This window comes from Nilaparvata lugens, chromosome 5 (assembly GCF_014356525.2).
Source record: "Nilaparvata lugens isolate BPH chromosome 5, ASM1435652v1, whole genome shotgun sequence".
In the NCBI taxonomy this organism is placed as follows: Eukaryota; Metazoa; Arthropoda; class Insecta; order Hemiptera; family Delphacidae; genus Nilaparvata; species Nilaparvata lugens.
The window spans coordinates 20,947,594-20,965,705 of NC_052508.1; the positions used below are offsets into that span (position 1 = coordinate 20,947,594).

Here is an 18,112-nt window from a genome sequence, read left to right on the forward strand (position 1 = left end):
CTGTTTCTTTATGCTAACTCAAAGAACATTCAGTCATTCACAAGACATTGTATTGAAGGTTTATTACAGGTGCATTGAGCACTGAGTGAATTTTATCCATACTATAATAAAGGAAAGAGCTGGCATACACATACAGGATAGAAAATTCACGACGCATGTCACGACGCCTTCAGGCGTGACGCATCATCACGTCTGAACTACTGGACTGATTAACTTGAAATTTTGCATATAGATTCTCAATTCACCGAGGATGATTATAGGCCTATTTTCAATTATTCAACATTCCATTAAGTCACATTACAGTTTGTAAAGCTATTAATAAGTCCCTTGCGGAGCACGGGTTACCTACTAGTCTACTATTAGCCTATGATAAACAATGAATTGTTCTTATGATTATTCAACATCAGTCATTTTAAACATTATCAAGCGCACCATTACGTTACGTATCCTACGTGCAAACGTGTAACAGCTCATTTTGTATTAATGATAACTTGAAAACTTTTGTGATGAGATGGAGGCAAATTCAAGTAGTGAGTTTGGAATTCATAGGCAGGGCAAGCTCCACTGTCTTCGACTGTATGATTCATTGGCTGCTTTTGTGATAGCAACAGTCAACAGGCGCTGCATTTCACAGGAGTAAACAATCCCACCTTTCTAGAAGAAGACAGAAGAGTTTCCTGTCCTATTATGCCTGAAGGAATGCTTGGAGTATTTAGCATTCCAGAACTCAACAGAGCGGAAGATGGAGCCCTTAACATTCTTGTAACAAAAAATCCACTCTATTGACTCAATGTAGCAGTTGAAACATTCATGTGAACTCATGAATATGAAATTGTAGTCTTTTCTACCTGCAGCTTCTACATTTTGGTTGCATGTTGTTCTGAACTTCTACATCTTTGGAGAAATGAGTATTTGTTTGTGAGTAGACTGAGAATCAGGAGTGCTATTTTACAAATAAGTTGAAGAATTTGGTCTATACTCGTATGAGAATTTTAGAGTACTCGTTTCATATTGGAGAATGTGAATCTCAGATCACTTTCCAAAATGAAAAATCACATACCGGTACAGTTCAGTGAGTATAGAATGTAATTAAATTATATTCCATACTCACTGGTACAGTACCGTAACAAGTTTTTTATTTTATGAAATAAGCACAGGATTCACGAACGGAAATATAATTAGCCTATTCGAGTTATCATTTTTAGTCTGAACGCGTATTCAATTAAAAAAGTTTATCATGAGACACTCCTTGGATAATAATAAAAAATAATTCTTCTGTACAGCATTCATAAAACGTATAGGCGGCACTTGACAAACATAATATTATGAGCTTGTTTGGTTTTACAGGAAGCCATTCAAACGGTGCATTTCGGGTCAATGAAGTGATCTGATTTTTCTCTTTAGAGATGATATCCCATTAAATTTAAGTAAGATACTCTTATCCAACATCCCAATGTTCAAGAGCATGTTGGCTTGCGAAGTCAATTAAAAGTGCATTATATTAATGCTTCATGGATGCTAAATAGTCGATAACCAAGAGGAAATCCCTTTCCGCCAAAACATCATCTATCGACTGTCTCTGAAGGAAGTGCGTCTTACCATCAACGTGAGGATTTTATAACAGCGTAGCAGGGCTATTGGCTACTTAATTTTAAAACATTGATAGACGAGTTTTTATGGTTGCATTGAGTAGGCCTTCTTCTTCATTCTGAGCAGGCGTTCATTCTTAGTTTCTTACTACCAAAAGTACCATTTCAGGATGAACGATTACCTCCTACCTACTATCCAACTATGTATCTGAATTAATTATTTCTCTCCAAACGGCAGCATTCCAACGGATACAGCAGTTTGAATTCAAATTTGATACAATCATGAATCATGAATGATGATTGGTGGAAAGGTGATTCTGCTGTGATCGATAGTTCCATGAATACCCGCGAGGTAGCGCTGCTGTAGTAGAAACTCGCGCGTGTTTTGAGCACCATCCATCCCTACCATGACCATCTTCTGTTTACTTGGTTGAAAACAGTGAGTCAGACAGCGACTCCACTTGCTCAGTCTGTTATTCGACGGCGTCTAGAGAAGAACCTGTTGCTAGTGTTGTGTTGTAGAAAACTTGACCGGGTAAACACGTGAATTCAAACAACTCGAGTGTTTCGAAATTGTGGAATAATTGTTCGGCTTTCTATCATATTATCCAGTGTCTGTGAGTGTTTGATAAATTATTTGGTGTTACTCAGATTTGGGGCTGTCAAATTGAAGAGATAATAAATTGCCTTGAAGGAACGAACGTGAGTACTTATTTCATTAGTCCATTCATTAAAATATTTTATTTTCAGTATATTTCTGTGATGTCCATATCTCAAGTGAACGGTAATAATTCTATATCAATATCTATTCTATTTTACTTTTCTACTGCTATTCTGCATCATTGAAATTCCTGGTTCCAAGCAAATTTTGTGAGGGCGTTCCAATGAAATTTTACCATGACAACCTTAGTGGGGGTGCTGCCCAATTTATGGAGTTGTGAGGGAGGAGGTGGTGTGGAATTTGAGGTGCTGCATCATTGGGGTAGGTCTTGAGATTTCTATGTCCCATTGACCGTACTGATCAGTTTTATTTGAATTTAATGAGGAATTTGCCGCTGATTTCACATGCGATATTTTGGGGTAGCGGTAGATTGGAAGGATCTCAGTTCGTCAAGTACCTATTTTGACATTTCTTGAGACACTGAAACAAATGGGAAGTTGAGCCATTCACTTACTTTGAATCTTAGTATAAATACCTTATAATATTATACTGTACATCCATCAGCCATTCTACAGCAACAGGAACTTCACGTAAGAAGTTACCTACCTGGAATGTTTCTTGATCAATGATTGAACTATGGAGTGTTGATGAAGTGGATATCACCTGCGGTAGATAATAATAATTTATTCGACCAATCAACATACATTGTACAAAATATTGCAAAAAAACATAGCTTGTATAGCAAACACCTTCGCATTCACAATACATTGAATATCAAAGTCTAAATGAAACCCCTTAGGTAATCCTGTGTGAGGCCCTTCTTCATACCCTTATTCTCATTAGAAAAACTAATAATAGTAAAATCCAGAGGTTGACGATTTATTTCGTTAGTGAAGCATACAGGGTCCAGGTACGGTACCGAACTTTTTCAGCTACAATAACTTGGTGTCGATGCAAGCTGAAGTGAAGCCATTTGCCATTCTAGTAGTGTGTTGGTGAAGTAAACCTAGGGGCTAGCACAGACTGGAAGGTCTGCAAAACGTTTTGACACTTATTTGTTACCTACTTTTCCTCATTGAGGTTGCATATCAAGTGAAGCTCCTGCCCAATTTGACAAATCCCTCCCACAACATATCCAATCTAGTGGATAGTTAACGCTTTTACATGAGAAGCGTTGGTTTCATGATTGTAATGGTATGTCCTTCAGATAAGATAAGAGGCGTGCATTTGCTTCTCCGGTTGGGCCTATCGCTTCCTGGTGGTTCGGGACTCACTCAAAGTGAAGTTTCTTTCATCTCTCATCATCCTTCCAATTACCCACACTCAAGCCTAGCGCATATAATTGAGAGGGCATAACACTTGACAAAAGCATGAAAAGATATTCTTTGTAATCGAATAACTAAAATCAGAGACGAAAAACAATGTGAAACTGATTTATCTATACTAAAATAATGTATTTAGATTTTCCAATTTGAAATTTGAACTGTGAAATCATGTAATAGAAATTTCTCATTTGGAGCTGGAATATTTAGATAGAAAACAGATAGAACAATAACTTAACATTGTTGGAATTTTTGTTTGCCAATCATTCCTAGACAAAGCATACTGCTGATTTGGAATGTAAACTAGATAAATGAACTTTATTTGTATATTTGCTCTCTTTGTTCGATTATTAACATGCATATTTGGCTTGTTTTAGAAACAATAGGTCCACATTTTGTAGAACGAATGAATGATGAACATAAGTTTTAAATTTTCTTGTTTGTGATGGGAGTAATAATATTATCATCAATCCAAAAATTATTACTGTTTATTGGCATGCAGTATCAGACAGAGGTTACTACAATAATTATTACAATGTTCTTCGAGGTTTTGCATTGTAGCTTTTCTACTTGTTTGGTTGTACACGTAGGAACATCATTCCAAGCATCTTTTGACAATTGACATACCAGAGCTGTGCATGGCTCAGAACTGCTAAGAACACAATTTTTAATTGATGTAGCCGTCAGATTGGCATGCAGTTAATAGCATCTCCGTGTATTGTTCTTGTTGAAGAGAAACCGTAGAGCTGGTGCCGCCTATCCCAAGAACAATAGTTATGGTTGCAGAAGAATCTGATCATTTTCCTTAAGTGGAAAATGAAGAATTCTTCAAGTGTGTTAATGTATTGTTCCAGAACGGGTTTACAGTAAGTAGGATTGAACGGCAGGCTGAACGTTAACTATGCGGGAATGCAATCTTCCTCTTCAAGATGTTTTTCAAACTATCAAGATGTTTTCAAATTATAACTTATCAAGCATTGTTACATAATGTAATGCTCTCTTATTCCTAATATCACATGATAGTTCTTGGAATCCAACGTTATCTGTCGTCTATGTCACGAAAGTTTAATCGAAATGGACACACGACACCTAATTGAAGATGATATCTACTGCCACCAAACTCTATTCAGGTTATAAGAATGCTTTTACCCGGTGAAGATGTTCGCACAAGTCTCTAGTTTTTACATGAGTAATGAGATTAGGGACAGGAAAATGTCATATGGAGTGGTGAGTGGGAATCTAACCAATTTGTCATTATTCTATGACAAATATGAACTTGGATAGTAGAGCTTCCAATAGATACTAATTTTGACTTCACAAGAAGTATTTATATGCTTTCTTGAAATTTTATAGATTGAAGTTTTTATCTGTTGAACAGCATGAATATTCTGGATCACTCATACTTCAATACTGGGAATTTTGATAAGTCTTAGTTCTGAAGTTAGTCTTAGTTATTCAATAATTCAGAGGTTCTCATCTTTGGAAACGATGTAATTATATTTTCTTTGGTACATATTGCTTTATATGACTGGTATTCGGGTGTTCCAATATTTCGTTAGGATATTTATGATTCCAACATAATTTTCAATCTACACAAATGTAGGAAAATATCATTTTACATAACAAATAATGAATAGATTAACTCCCAATAGCTGAAGACTTCATTTTTTGCGGACTGTATGATAAATGTTCTCACGAAATTATGCGCTTTTTTTAAAAGCATTCAACTATCATCGTGAAATACAGAACCTTAGTAAATAATCTTCGTTGATGTGAAAACATAGTCATTTTACTTTTTAGGAGGATATTAGAGTATGTTAAAGAATACCATAATAATACTTCGACAATAGAGTACCGTGCAAGTAGGCTATAACAAATATTTTATTTACAATATGATATCATATATATTAACATGAAAACAATATTTAGCAGCTTCCAATTTCAAAAAAATCCTTGGAGCAATCATTCATTCAGTTATCATAAATCATTTATGATAATTATTGGTGATTTCAAATATCACATCGAATACAAGTATCGATCGAGCTCTGATTTGAGACAACCATGAAATTCCCAAATATAGGCTATACTTTCCCACCTTCCCAGTTAGATCAACAAAACCTAGAGCAAAAACATCCACTACACAGTCGAGCGTTCGCTGGAATTTTTTGTGATGTTTTTTTATAAATCATTGAGGTCTGAAATTGTAGGTGGGCGACTGCTGACCTGACTGCGTCCCACACAATTCACCCCAAACCCACACTCAATGCCTCGCTTTGTGCCATTGCACTCGTACCTCTGCGCCACTAATTTGTCAACTATTTAGTCAGCCAAAATTTTGCTGCTCACTGCTGACGCACAGATTCGAATGCTCAATGTGGCAAAGTCAACGTTACAAATCATTTTGTAAATCTTTTCAGATTTAAATCTGTCGTTATTCAGTCTGTTGTATCGTTGTATGTAAATTTGCGTTTGTATTTGTGTTTATCTGACTTACTTACCCATTTATACATCTATTTCAAATAATTCCCTTTTCAATTTAATCAATTCGACCCATATGCTAAGTAGATATGAATAATCAGTAACAGAGTGATGAACGTTTGTAGCAAATTTTGTTCTATAGGAAGGCAACCTATGCAAGGTAAACAACCTAATCAACTCTGTAGATAATTGAAAGTGTTTTCAAGGGAAATTGGCCCAATTCAACAATGGCAATCAACTTCTTCGTCAACTGCGTTAAAAAACATCGATGCTTCCTCTCTGGAATTCACTTACTACAGATTAATGAAACGCGAGGAATTTGCAAAATCGTTTTCCCGCGCAAATTAATTAACCTCATCAGAACGATCAATTACGCTGCAATTCAATTATGTGTGCAATAATATTGACTTTGCTGATTTAGCCTTTCCGAAGAGGATTCAATCATCCGGCCAAAGTCCAATTAGAAATCACGTATTCACGTAATAGGTAACAAAAATCGATTCAATTTGAAGAGCTATTCTTTCTGCATAATTTATCAGTTTTTTTGCTGAGCACAAAAATATTACAAAGTTCAAAATTTTGGCAACCCAACAGCATTAGAACTATCAAGAAGATATAACTTGCTGAATGAATCAAATGAATGTTAATATTGAGAATGTTGAGTAGTTGAATATGATGATGATGGATTATAACGATGTATTTTAATAAGAATTAATAGTGCTCTATTGTTTTAAAATCTATCTTCAATTTATCAATCAAAGCGACGTTTATTAGTTCATTGTACCAAGATGAATTTCATTTAGTAGCTGTCGATCAACAGCGAAAGAACAAACTAGGGAAAATATCCTTTAAAAAGTTGAACCAATTATCTAAAACTCTCAGATCGATGATCACTGGTAAAGAAACAAATCGATGATCACGGGGATTGACAACAGGGTAATTGAATAGTACTGTTCACATATGGAAATTACTGAGATAACGCAATTATTCAAATGCTAATGAATTAATTATTTATTATTATTAAACGAAAATCCAAATTAAATGCTGTAATTCACCCCGAAGACTTCTGCTACTGCAAATATTGACAACAGGGTAAACAGCTAGATGGAATTTCGATGAGCGCTACTATTCAAAAATTATTCCCGGGAAAATAATTTTTGAATAGTAGCGCTCATCGCATTTCCATCTAGCTGTTTACCCTGTTGTCAATATTTGCAGTAGAAGTCTTCGGGGTGAATTACAGCATTTAATTTTTGATTTTCGTCCAATTATAATAGTAGTGTTCAATCCAATTAATTGTTGCCGTCAATCTACTTTTTCCCAAGAAACTCAATTAATAAATCATCGTTGCATTCAATTTTCCTCCAGGGAAATTCTAAAATTGCGCGGCTCAAGCATTTTCCAGATCCGTGTGAAACTAATATACTCTGAGTTTTGCATTACCTTCATCATGGAAATTCCACATCACTGGTGGGAAGATCCCTGATGAGGAATGTAAGTCAGTGTAAATGTATTCTGTAGTTTATCCGCCTGTTGATCTTGATGAAATTCAGCGTCTTATCTCATGAAAAGTCTCGGGAAAGCTAACGAAACTCAGATGTACGAGATGGGAATGGCATATGAGAGCGAGAAAATCCCATTTTACATTGAGCAAGTTACGTGACCTGGAAGCAGAAGACAGGTGATGCACATGGAGGAAGAGCGAAACAGAAATAAGTTCCTAACGAATGAAATGAAATGGAACAGCAGATCAGAATAGAGGAAAATCTCATTACTATTATGAAGGAGCAACTGCAATAGTACAGCAGCTTTCCCACACTACGCAAACTACCAACAAGAGCAAGGACGCATAATTAAGGGGAAAACTCGTGATTTTTTTCTCCTTACATTAAAAAAGCGCAAGATGTTGTAATAGGATTTATTTGAGTCGGTGAGGAAAATAATATTGACTCTCAAATGAGTCATTTCCTGTGATTAATGATAATTTCAAATCTGCAAACTTCAGAAGAAAAGTTACCTAATAATTGTGGGTACTGTTTCAGTCATTGTAAACTATTAAAATAATTTCTTCGTTTGCTATTGGTTTTTCAATTACATAATTCCATTATTTATAATCCACTGATTTGAGCGTGAGAATTCGATATTTTCAGGCTCGCCTCATTGGAAATCAATTAGAGAATCACAGAAAACAAATTCAGTAGAATAATTCCAATTGACAGACAAAAGATATTTATTTCAAAGAAATGCAATTTACAAAGCAAAAATCTTATATACTCATTTTCAATATAAAACAGCAACAAATAATAAAGCAACCTCATGAATACACTAAGCCAAATAAATCTTTAGAAAATGCTCTGCATGGGCAAAAAATGCCTGTGCGCAAACCTGAGTTGCATATTATTATCCTAATTTCATTCTGTTCCCATTCTGGTCCCTTTGGGACCTGATCCCATTCTGTGAATCGAATATCCGGACAATTGTAGTTTTAACAGAAAAAAAGAAGATATAGACGTAATACTGCCATTGAGTATAGTATTATTCACTTTTATTATAACTGGTTAAATACTTATTACTGCATAAACTTCGCTAGAAGAGTGTTCTTAATATTGGTTCTGAAATTTCTTCTACTTTCTTCTGAAAGCGATTCGGATCATCGAAGTTCGGATTTTTAATTTCGAACTCCGCATTTAATTCTTAGTTTCACTTGAAAAAACGAATCCTGATTGATTTATTATTGAGCTCAACTTGAAAATTTCTAGCATTTCTATGGTGTTATTGAGAGAGATATGGAGTCTGATCATTCATGAAATGTGGGGGCTTAATCAGGGGTGCTACTCCCAAGCCCACTGACGTAACCACCCACCCCTAAAATTATTAGTACCGGAACAGACACCCCAACCCCCACTCTTTGAAGTAGAATTATCTATACCAGACACCCCCCCCCCCCAAATCCCTCAAATAGATACCCTCGCAAAAGAAGAAATGTTTTTGAAGTCACACCCCCCGTACACGGTCGTGTGTTAATGAGAAGGATATTTTATATACTTCTAAAAGAATCGACAATTATTTGTTGAAACACCGCCGATTTATGAAGTTACATCACATTATTATATTATCGTTATTCCAATTGCATTCTATATTTATTCTCATTGATTAAATTATTTATACTTTGAGAAATTCGTTGAATAACTAGCATTATCGTCATTTAATGTAAATTAGTGTATAAGCCAGTAAATATTGTAACATACATAAATAAAGAAATCTAATCTAATCTAACCCCTTGTGTTCACCCCTAACTGTGAATCCAAGGACTTATGTTGCAGATTCTGTACAGTGAATACAGTTACGGTTGTCTTGAAACTTGTTAATGAGATTCGTTTTGTCCATCGTAAATTGCATGAGAAATATCAGTTCGATAAACATTGTTTTTAACAGAATGATTTCACTTCCATTGTTCGTTGATTTCCGCGAAACATTTCCTCCAAGGTTTCTCCACTGTTGCACTGTTGCTAGTCACAGTCATGAGCCATCACTACAATCTCTTGTACCTGCATACGAGATTACAAATAATGTACTTTGCTTTTTGAAGAATGCTCAACTTATCAAGCGTCTCTTCACATACTTGAGGTCCTGGTCACTAGTATTATGCAAAAGTATGTTATACCTTTTTTCCGCGAAAATCTACGTACAAGCACTCTTTCAACAAGCTTCACAAGTTTCGCCAAGAACGCCAGCAGAAACTATTGCGATCCCTTTCTCTAAGTCCAAGTACTTCAGAATTGTCAACTATTTTATTTATTCTGTGATAATTTATTTTCGATTGGCTTAAACTGCAAAAGTTAGAAATGAGTGGACTCTTCTATCTTGGCTTGATAGTTAGAAAATGCTTTTATGTTAGAAGCTTCCAAAACTGTTGGCAAAAGGTGGGGAATCGTAAAAAATATAAGGCTAGTTTTCCTTCGGAATGGAATTCAGAGTCGAACCAGCAAGTGCTAAGATTGTTAGATAATATAATTTTGAATTCAATTTCGATCAAATTCAAAAAGTTCTTCTCTAAATTTTGTAGTGTTGAGTTTTGGAGCACTTTTATGACAGGGTGGAGTTTTCCACATCACGTCTTTCTGATTCAGAAAGCAGAGTGCATGGAATAGGCTGTGTCTCTCGCCTATTTCCATACCGTGTGTAGATTACAAAATACAAAGCATAGCGTTAAACTCAAGGTACGTCTCTTGCTTGATGATTGATGAGTACCAACTGTAATAAAATATATCTGTACTACAACTGAATGCCACCTTCCCATCAAATTATTCTTGCGTAACAAACGATGAGTAATAAGGTATTTGATACGTAAGAACATGAATAGTAAGACACATAAGTGCGATAAGCAATTATTATCCTACTACGTACATGTACATGATGAAAATTACCTGTTTATATCTCAGTAATTTCTGGTATCTGGAATTGGGTTTGCGGTCACCGAGATGCTACTTGTACCTACAGTAGTTGTGCTGGTTGGTTAATTTGATCATGTGCTTTCCCTTCTTAATAACCCGTATTTGTTTCACAACTTGAGCTCTTGATAGCGTATTGGCCAATATCCAGATAGAAGATTTGATCCAAGTACTTACAAAAAAATTATGTCCGAAACTATCAAGCTCTAATTCATGCTCCTTTTTAGGAGACCATTTGTCGTAAGCTGGAATCTAGCTGCAGCCGTATATTTGGTTGGCGTTTTGTTTTTTGTTGTGTTTATTCAATTAGGCAGTCCACTTTCAGTTGTAGTTAGTTTGAAAAAGTGAATCCCATTGAATAAGGTCGAAATAAACCTGATTGATCCTAATTCAGCATGGATCTTCTCACATACTAGGTTTTTTGAGGTAATCTAATGATCTCGAATCGCATTTATTTGTACTTGAACACTAATTAGATGCTCAAATTTGGAATGATTCTCATAAATACTGTCACTAGAGGTTTCACGTCCACTACTCAACAAAAACTAGTGAAACTTTTTCAAATATAGTCAAAGTTACAAACTTTGATTAGTAACATTGATTCGATTATTATATATATTCGACTACCTGCTTTCCAATAACCTGAAGTCAATTTAACACGAAAACGTTTCTCTTTCATCTGAATTATAATTTTCTAGAGTGAAATTCAAAAAGTTAGGGAATTATAGGCCAACAACCTCATCACTGCCAGTTATATAAATGAATAAAATGTGGGTTTGAATAGGAATTCCATTCTTGGTTCTCGAATTCTATTGATGAGGGTTTCTATGCTCTAGCTCCTACGAAATATGTCTGTCTACCTATTACTGTAGATGAACCGATTCAGTTGGCCAAACATTCAGTTCCAATGGAGAATTCTAGTAATCCCACACCCTCAAAAATGACACTCCACTAAGATTAAGTATCTTTGTGTAGAGTCTATAAATAATTCATGCACAAAAACCTAGCAGCCCGACCCCGACACGGGTTTAGGGATCAGTCAAATAAAACTACTACTTAGTTTGGAGAGTTCACATTCCAATTTCTTTCATCTTCTCTAGGAGAATAAAAAACTTATATATCTGATTTGTTGCAGGTGTCCCGAGCAGGTACTTTTTACTGTCGGGAAAGATCCATTATTTTATTTTAAATTTTAGTAGTCCTGAAGTTTCTTCATTATTCTTATGCTTATCCTTGTTGAACTTCAAAAATAAAAGCTTGATGTATCACAAAATGCAAGACTGGATGTCTTGACAACTTTGCGCTTATTCAGAATAGATAGAAATGTATTACCATCTATCTCTTATCAAAAATCGATAATTTATCAATCAGATTTCGCTTTGTTCAAGTGCTTCAAAATTCAGTACAAAATATCACTGCAACAATATTGTAATGGCTGGCGAGTTGATGATCATTGTTGAGGAGTATCAGATGTAGCTTATATTGTTATTGCTACTGTTGTATTATTAACTCCTAAATAGGAATCTATTAATTTAATTCATCATGGACCGTAATAAAAATCCATGAATCCGTCAATCGGGGAGTCTGATCTCATATGTCAAATTATTACTTGATAAACCGAATAATGAAATGATCATTTTCTACAAGACAGATCGTCTTTGACTCGGTAAGTTCAATTTAGATTAGTTATGTTATGGGTTTTCATTATTTTTTAAATGGGATTTGCATATTGAGTCAATCTTTTAAACTCTTTTGATGGGCTCAATTGTATAAAAATTCAATCGTTAGCCCATGTTTTTCAGGGGCTCTGGGATCCTTCCTGAGCATGAATCAGGTTGATACTATTAAAAATTATTTTATTCTCACTAATATTACAATCAATGTAAATTCAGTATATTTCATAAGCAAAACTAAGTTTCGACAATTCAGTTGAGAGAAAAACTAACTCTCACCCATACTCCACGAAGGGGATATCCCATAGATGAAAATTAATCAGGATGAAATGAGGAGACCATAATGATTATTATTTCTCTCAAATTTGGATCTTGAATTTCCAAATAGTATTTGAATTCCGTTGGCGCTGATAACCTAGGATAAAATTTACTGAAATTTTAGACAATGTCACATTAGTAATTATTGTTCTCAATGATAATTCATGCATATTACAATGGTTGATTGAACCAACTCTAAATCATTCGCCTTATCATTATTATGTCCTTGACCTGAAATGAAATCCAGTTTTTGGTGTATATTATGTCTACATTTATATTGTTTTCAAAACGTTTTCATGAAATTGAATTTCCTCTTATTTCTCCAAGTATTTTTCCCAAGGCTTGAAGCTAAGCGATCTCACCTTGATGATCTCGGTCATTACTCTTATCTTTAGGTGTAATTCAAATTTAGTGTTTTGTTTGAAACCTTTCTCAATTTCCTCAACATCTTGGTTGTTATCCTTGAGATGCAACATCTTGTAGAACTGTTCTGTCCCCACATCAACGAATCATCCGTTTTTGATTGTCGTGGAAGAAAGAAGTTGGCTGGATTGATTATGTACGTACATTATTTTGCCAACAATTTATTTTCTCAATAGGACTAAACAGCAGTATTACAGTAATAACAAAACTTATTCTGTGATAAAATTCAACGTCTATTTCTAGGAGATTTGTTCAGTATGATTGAATAAACAAGTATTATGAGTATAGGCCCACAAAATAAAAATAAAAAGCATGCATATAAAGATAAATTTCCATTTGTAATAGGCTGTTTCAAAGAATGGAATAAGCATCCATGCCTAAATTGTGTTAGTTAGTCAGATGATTATGAAATTATCTGATGTAATTTTTATCATATTGATAAATATTTTTCACTGAATACTATTTTTTTATTGTTGTTATCAATTATTATATAATACAGTATTTGTTGGAGTGTCATAATACCTTGGAAATGAGAAATCAAGTTCATACATCCTCTATTCATTATCATTACCTAAACTGTCCAACCCACCCCAAAAGTTCTTTGAACTCAGCGCCACTGGTATTATCTTTCCACACCCTGCTCCTTCATGGCATTTCGTTGACATTTTTGTATCATCCAATAAACAAACTCAGCACTCAGAATGTACAAGTTGTGATCGATCATCAGAATAATACCTTATTTTCCTGTTGTTTGTGGAAGCTATTTATCTTGATGGAACTTTCCATTATCTCCCAGGCTGTTTTTATGATAGTTGACAATGAGCATGTGCAAGAACTTCACTTAATAGAAAATATTGGAGTGATTGCTGGTTTATAGCACCCTGGTAATAAAACTATTTATGGTTGTGCCGCTCGTGAGTGAATAGTTGGTTTTATTGCCTTCCCCGTTTGTATGCAAGGCGCTGCCTTTTACGCTTCATATTATGTCGATTCTATTACACAAAGCAATCAGTATTAACATTTTCCAATATGACTGCAGTCTGCAGCTTTTGGTATTATTGGAATTGGTTCACAAGAATTCTACTTGTGCATTTGTAATTGAGTTCAAATATTTGATTTGTACTGTAGAAGCCTTTTATAATCAAACTTTATTGTTTGTTGAGAGCACAAGAAGCGATATGAGAATAGAAATTGTTAATTAAACTATGGATAAGAGGTGTTATGTATTACATTTTATTTCAATGTGGGATATCTAAATTGGATCGAGACGAAGTGGGGTATTTAAAGATCAATATTTGTGAACACAGTTATAATACATGAAAGTGATTTGAAACTGAGAGTTTGGAGTCAAAGTATTGTGTCTTTCAAGAAGAATACGTTGATACAAGTGATTATTGGACTTTCTTTGTAATCTATGGTATTGCAGTATTATAATTCCTTGCGAGGTTCCAGGCTCAAATATTAGACTGATGTGGTAACAACTGTAAGTGGATATCTTTTACCTGTATCTAACCAATGCCCAGTCGTCTAGATCTTGTGAAAATTGCAGAAAATTTCAATTGAAAATTCAAATACTGACGATTGAATCTTGATCAATCAATATCGAGGTGAAGACAATAAAGTTTCGTGTTTATTTCAATATCTTAGTCTGCTATCATTGATAAACCAATTATCATAAATTATCAATTAACTAAGAATCATCACTTCATCAATAAAATTAGCATCCATATACATGTCATGTGAACACTACATTACGTTACGGGCGACCTTCTGCTATTGGCTCAATCACTTTCTTACCAAGTTGTTCCATGTATTGAGTTATATGACACATAATCTACCTTAATTTCTGTGAGCATGAATTGTAGAACAAAAATAATAATGTTGGTTTTTGTAGAAAAATGTATAATTTATTTCCATTTACTGTACAATCAATTCATTTTTAAATTTGTAAAATACCTAATCTGTATAAAATAAGTAGGAACTTGAAAAAACCTGGAAATTAATATTCTGATGGCAAGCCATGTTCTGTGGTAGGTCTGGAAAATGAGTCATATGAGGGTGATATCATCCAGTCTTGTTTGACAAACATGTGTCACTTTAAGTGTGCATTCCCCTCTCCAATAAAAAAGAAACGTTCTCAACTTTCAAGTGATGACGTGCTTTCCTTAAATCGTCTCTCACCATCACCACCACCACCATTTCATCTATCATTTTGAAGCAACATTATCTAGCTTCCAAGGCACTTGGTTGATCAAACACCCAAATGTCCCCCACCCCCCTTCTAATGAGATGTCAGTCACTCACAGTTTTCCTTGTTGCTCTTCCTCCCATCTTTCTCATTCATCTCTTCTAATTCTATCTTCTTCTTTCTACTATTCCAACCTAACTCTCATTGTCTTTCGATTCAGTTCTTCCTTCTTTTTACTTCTCCCTTCATTAACAAAGTTGGTGGACCTAAAATCATTCTTATTCCTTCTCCGCATCACCGGCTTTTTCCATTTGCTCTTTTTTTTCTTCTTTTCACCTCTCCTTTTGACTCCTCTTTTTCCACTTTCTCTTTCCCTCAGAATGATACAGAATGACAGTGACAGGTCGGTGGGTTCTTCATCTATAATGTCCTACTCAACCGACTTCTTCACCCTCCGGTCTATACAATCTTATCTCTCCAATTTAAATGTTCTTCTATTTAGTCTTCCCGTTTCGTTCTCTAACTTCATGTCCTCTTCAACTCTTCCTATGAAAAGTTCTCACCTCTTCTCACCTCTTCAACATGTCCTCTTCCAATTTAAGTTCTCTTCTATTTATTCTTCCCGTTTTGTTCTCTAACTTCAACCTATCAACAATTTTCTTTTTCAGTCCAATTCATCCTGTTCTTTATCCTACTTCCTCCTCTTCTTTGAGCCATTAGCCTTTTTTCTCTTTCAAGATCTCCGCTCCACCCTCCTTATTCTGTTTCTTCACTGTTTCTTCTCCAGCCTGCTCCTAAGTTTCTTTCGGGTAATTACAATTAATTTAGGGCATCGACGACTGCTTCTTTGCTTTGCTGTTGTAGTTCATTGCGGCCATCGTCTCCCAACGATTGTCACGACAATAATTGAGCCAAACGACCGACGTGCTTCAAACTAAAGACAAATTTGTTCTACCATCTTCTCCTTCTCACTCCTCACTCCTGAAGGCGCGTGGATCAGACGAAAAAATGGCAAATGACAGCTGCAAACAATAAACTAGGACTAAGAAAAAATATCCTGCTCCCCAGGATGTATTTCGATTTCCCTTTCCTGCAGATAAACTCTCACTAGACAGCCGGATCAGAAATCATTAACTTCTAATCCTGTTGCTAAAAGCGGCCGGCAAATCAGCCGATCGACACAACAATAGGCAATCAACATGAGATGTCGAACGTGGAACACATTTCATCTGAATTTATCTGCTGTAACCTGTAACTCAAGTTATCCACGCGCATTGATTTGAATCTCTCAGTGCTATTCATGCCGGTAAGCACTCTTTGAACTCTAGTTAAAGCTCTCTAGCATCATATTCTATGTGGAATAGAAATTTTGTGTGGAGTAGATATCTTATGCAGCTTCAGATTAATCTTTCAAATGAAAGTTTTGAAGGTAACCGCGAATGAATGAGTCTGATGGATCAAGTGGAATAATTAATAATTCTCCAGTGATACAAATAACTCAGATTATAATATTACTAAAGCCTGTTGATCTGTTGTGTAAATCGATTTGAATGTAAGGGTTCACACATAATGTCACCGACACACCTTGATAATAGACTTTCTTCTCTGTCCTAAGAAATTCACATAATAAGCTCATCATCATCATCATCATCATCATCGTAAGCAATCAACATAATTATCAAGTAATCTAGATAATCATAATCGTTATCATCATCTTAATCATAATTATAATCATCTTCTTCTTCTTCTTTTTCATTTTCATTAGACTAATTATTAATCAACAATTTATTTAACCAACAGCATAAACCGTCGACTCTTTCTAGTGCTCTTTCACCAAGCAATATAAAAGCAGATGAATCAATCAATAGTTGAAGACAATAACCTGAGCTACACTTGGAAGAACCTGTCTCCAAAATCTAGGTTGGTGTAATGAGGTAATTAATATTTGACATTTTACACTGTGCACTTCTCAAATAGAACTGAAGAAATCCATTTCAAAATAAATAATAGAATGTTGCGCGATATACGCCGAACAGCACCACGACACCACGACTGAATTTGCCAAGTGGAAATCAACTCCTTCGACACAACAATGGTCGCCTTATCTTCTCCTCAATCGGTGCCATAACGAATCAGACGAAGACGTTCTGAGTGGTGACGCAACGCAATGCTCCCTGCTCAGGTCAGAGGCAATTGGAGAGGTTAGCTTCAATTCAACCCAGATGAATTTACTTGTCTTTTTCAAAAGTACACTTCATTTGTTTATAAAGGCGCACCATCAGTTCTTTTTGCAGTTCTCGTGAGAAATCGACTTCTGCAGTCGAGGTTTTCGTGCATCGTCGAGGTTATTCCCATGGCAGCGACTCCTCACTCCTCACTCTTCAAAAAAAAAACATTTCCCTCTTCGTTGATCAGATAAAATAATAAAGTTTCGCTCTTATCTTGTTAATAAACTACGTGAAAACGTTAGTCCTAACAAACTAACCGCCAATTACTCAAATATTCGATCAAGGAGAACCACTTGACTTCGTTTCACGTACTCAAAGTTTCCTTCCTATTTAATTCTTCCAATACTGGTTATTTGTTTTTCAAAATCATAGACAAAAAAGGATACCCATAACATCCGTTTGTTGGCGAATACGGTTGGGAACCTTGCAGTATCTCTTCACTCCTGTCAGGGAACTGGTTTTCTGGTATTCGAAAAGCGAAACCTGAATTTATCACTTGATTTCATGTTTTTCTAATACGAAGGAATGATTGAAGGTTAAGTGTTATTTTACTTAAAAGCTCTTTCAATTTTAAAAATACCGTCCGTGATTTCACATACATATCTCAATTCTGCGCAGTTCAAATATAAATTGCAATTCCTTCTCCATTTAGCTGTATTTTTTAAACTGTTTTTCTGTAGTTGATTCAACATTCAACAGTTTGTGAGCTGTATGGAAAATAAGGAAGATCTCAAACGTTTTATTAAATATTTCGTAAACTTTTTCTCAAGTACTTGAAATT

At 35.1% G+C, this 18,112-nt stretch overlaps 1 protein-coding gene across 4 annotated transcripts in view; it reads left to right on the plus strand.

Moving 5' to 3' along the window:
* Positions 1 to 2,012: 2,012 nt before the first annotated feature.
* The window catches only part of LOC111060008, a 79,828-nt gene continuing 63,728 nt past the window's right edge, over positions 2,013 to 18,112 (plus strand). For 3 of the 4 annotated variants that reach the window (XM_039427918.1, XM_039427917.1, XM_039427920.1), the window contains exon 1: positions 2,013 to 2,291. The gene's annotated coding sequence lies outside the window, so the exon portion shown is untranslated. The remainder of the gene's footprint in view (positions 2,292 to 18,112) is intronic. The other variant, XM_039427922.1, reaches the window with a different exon arrangement.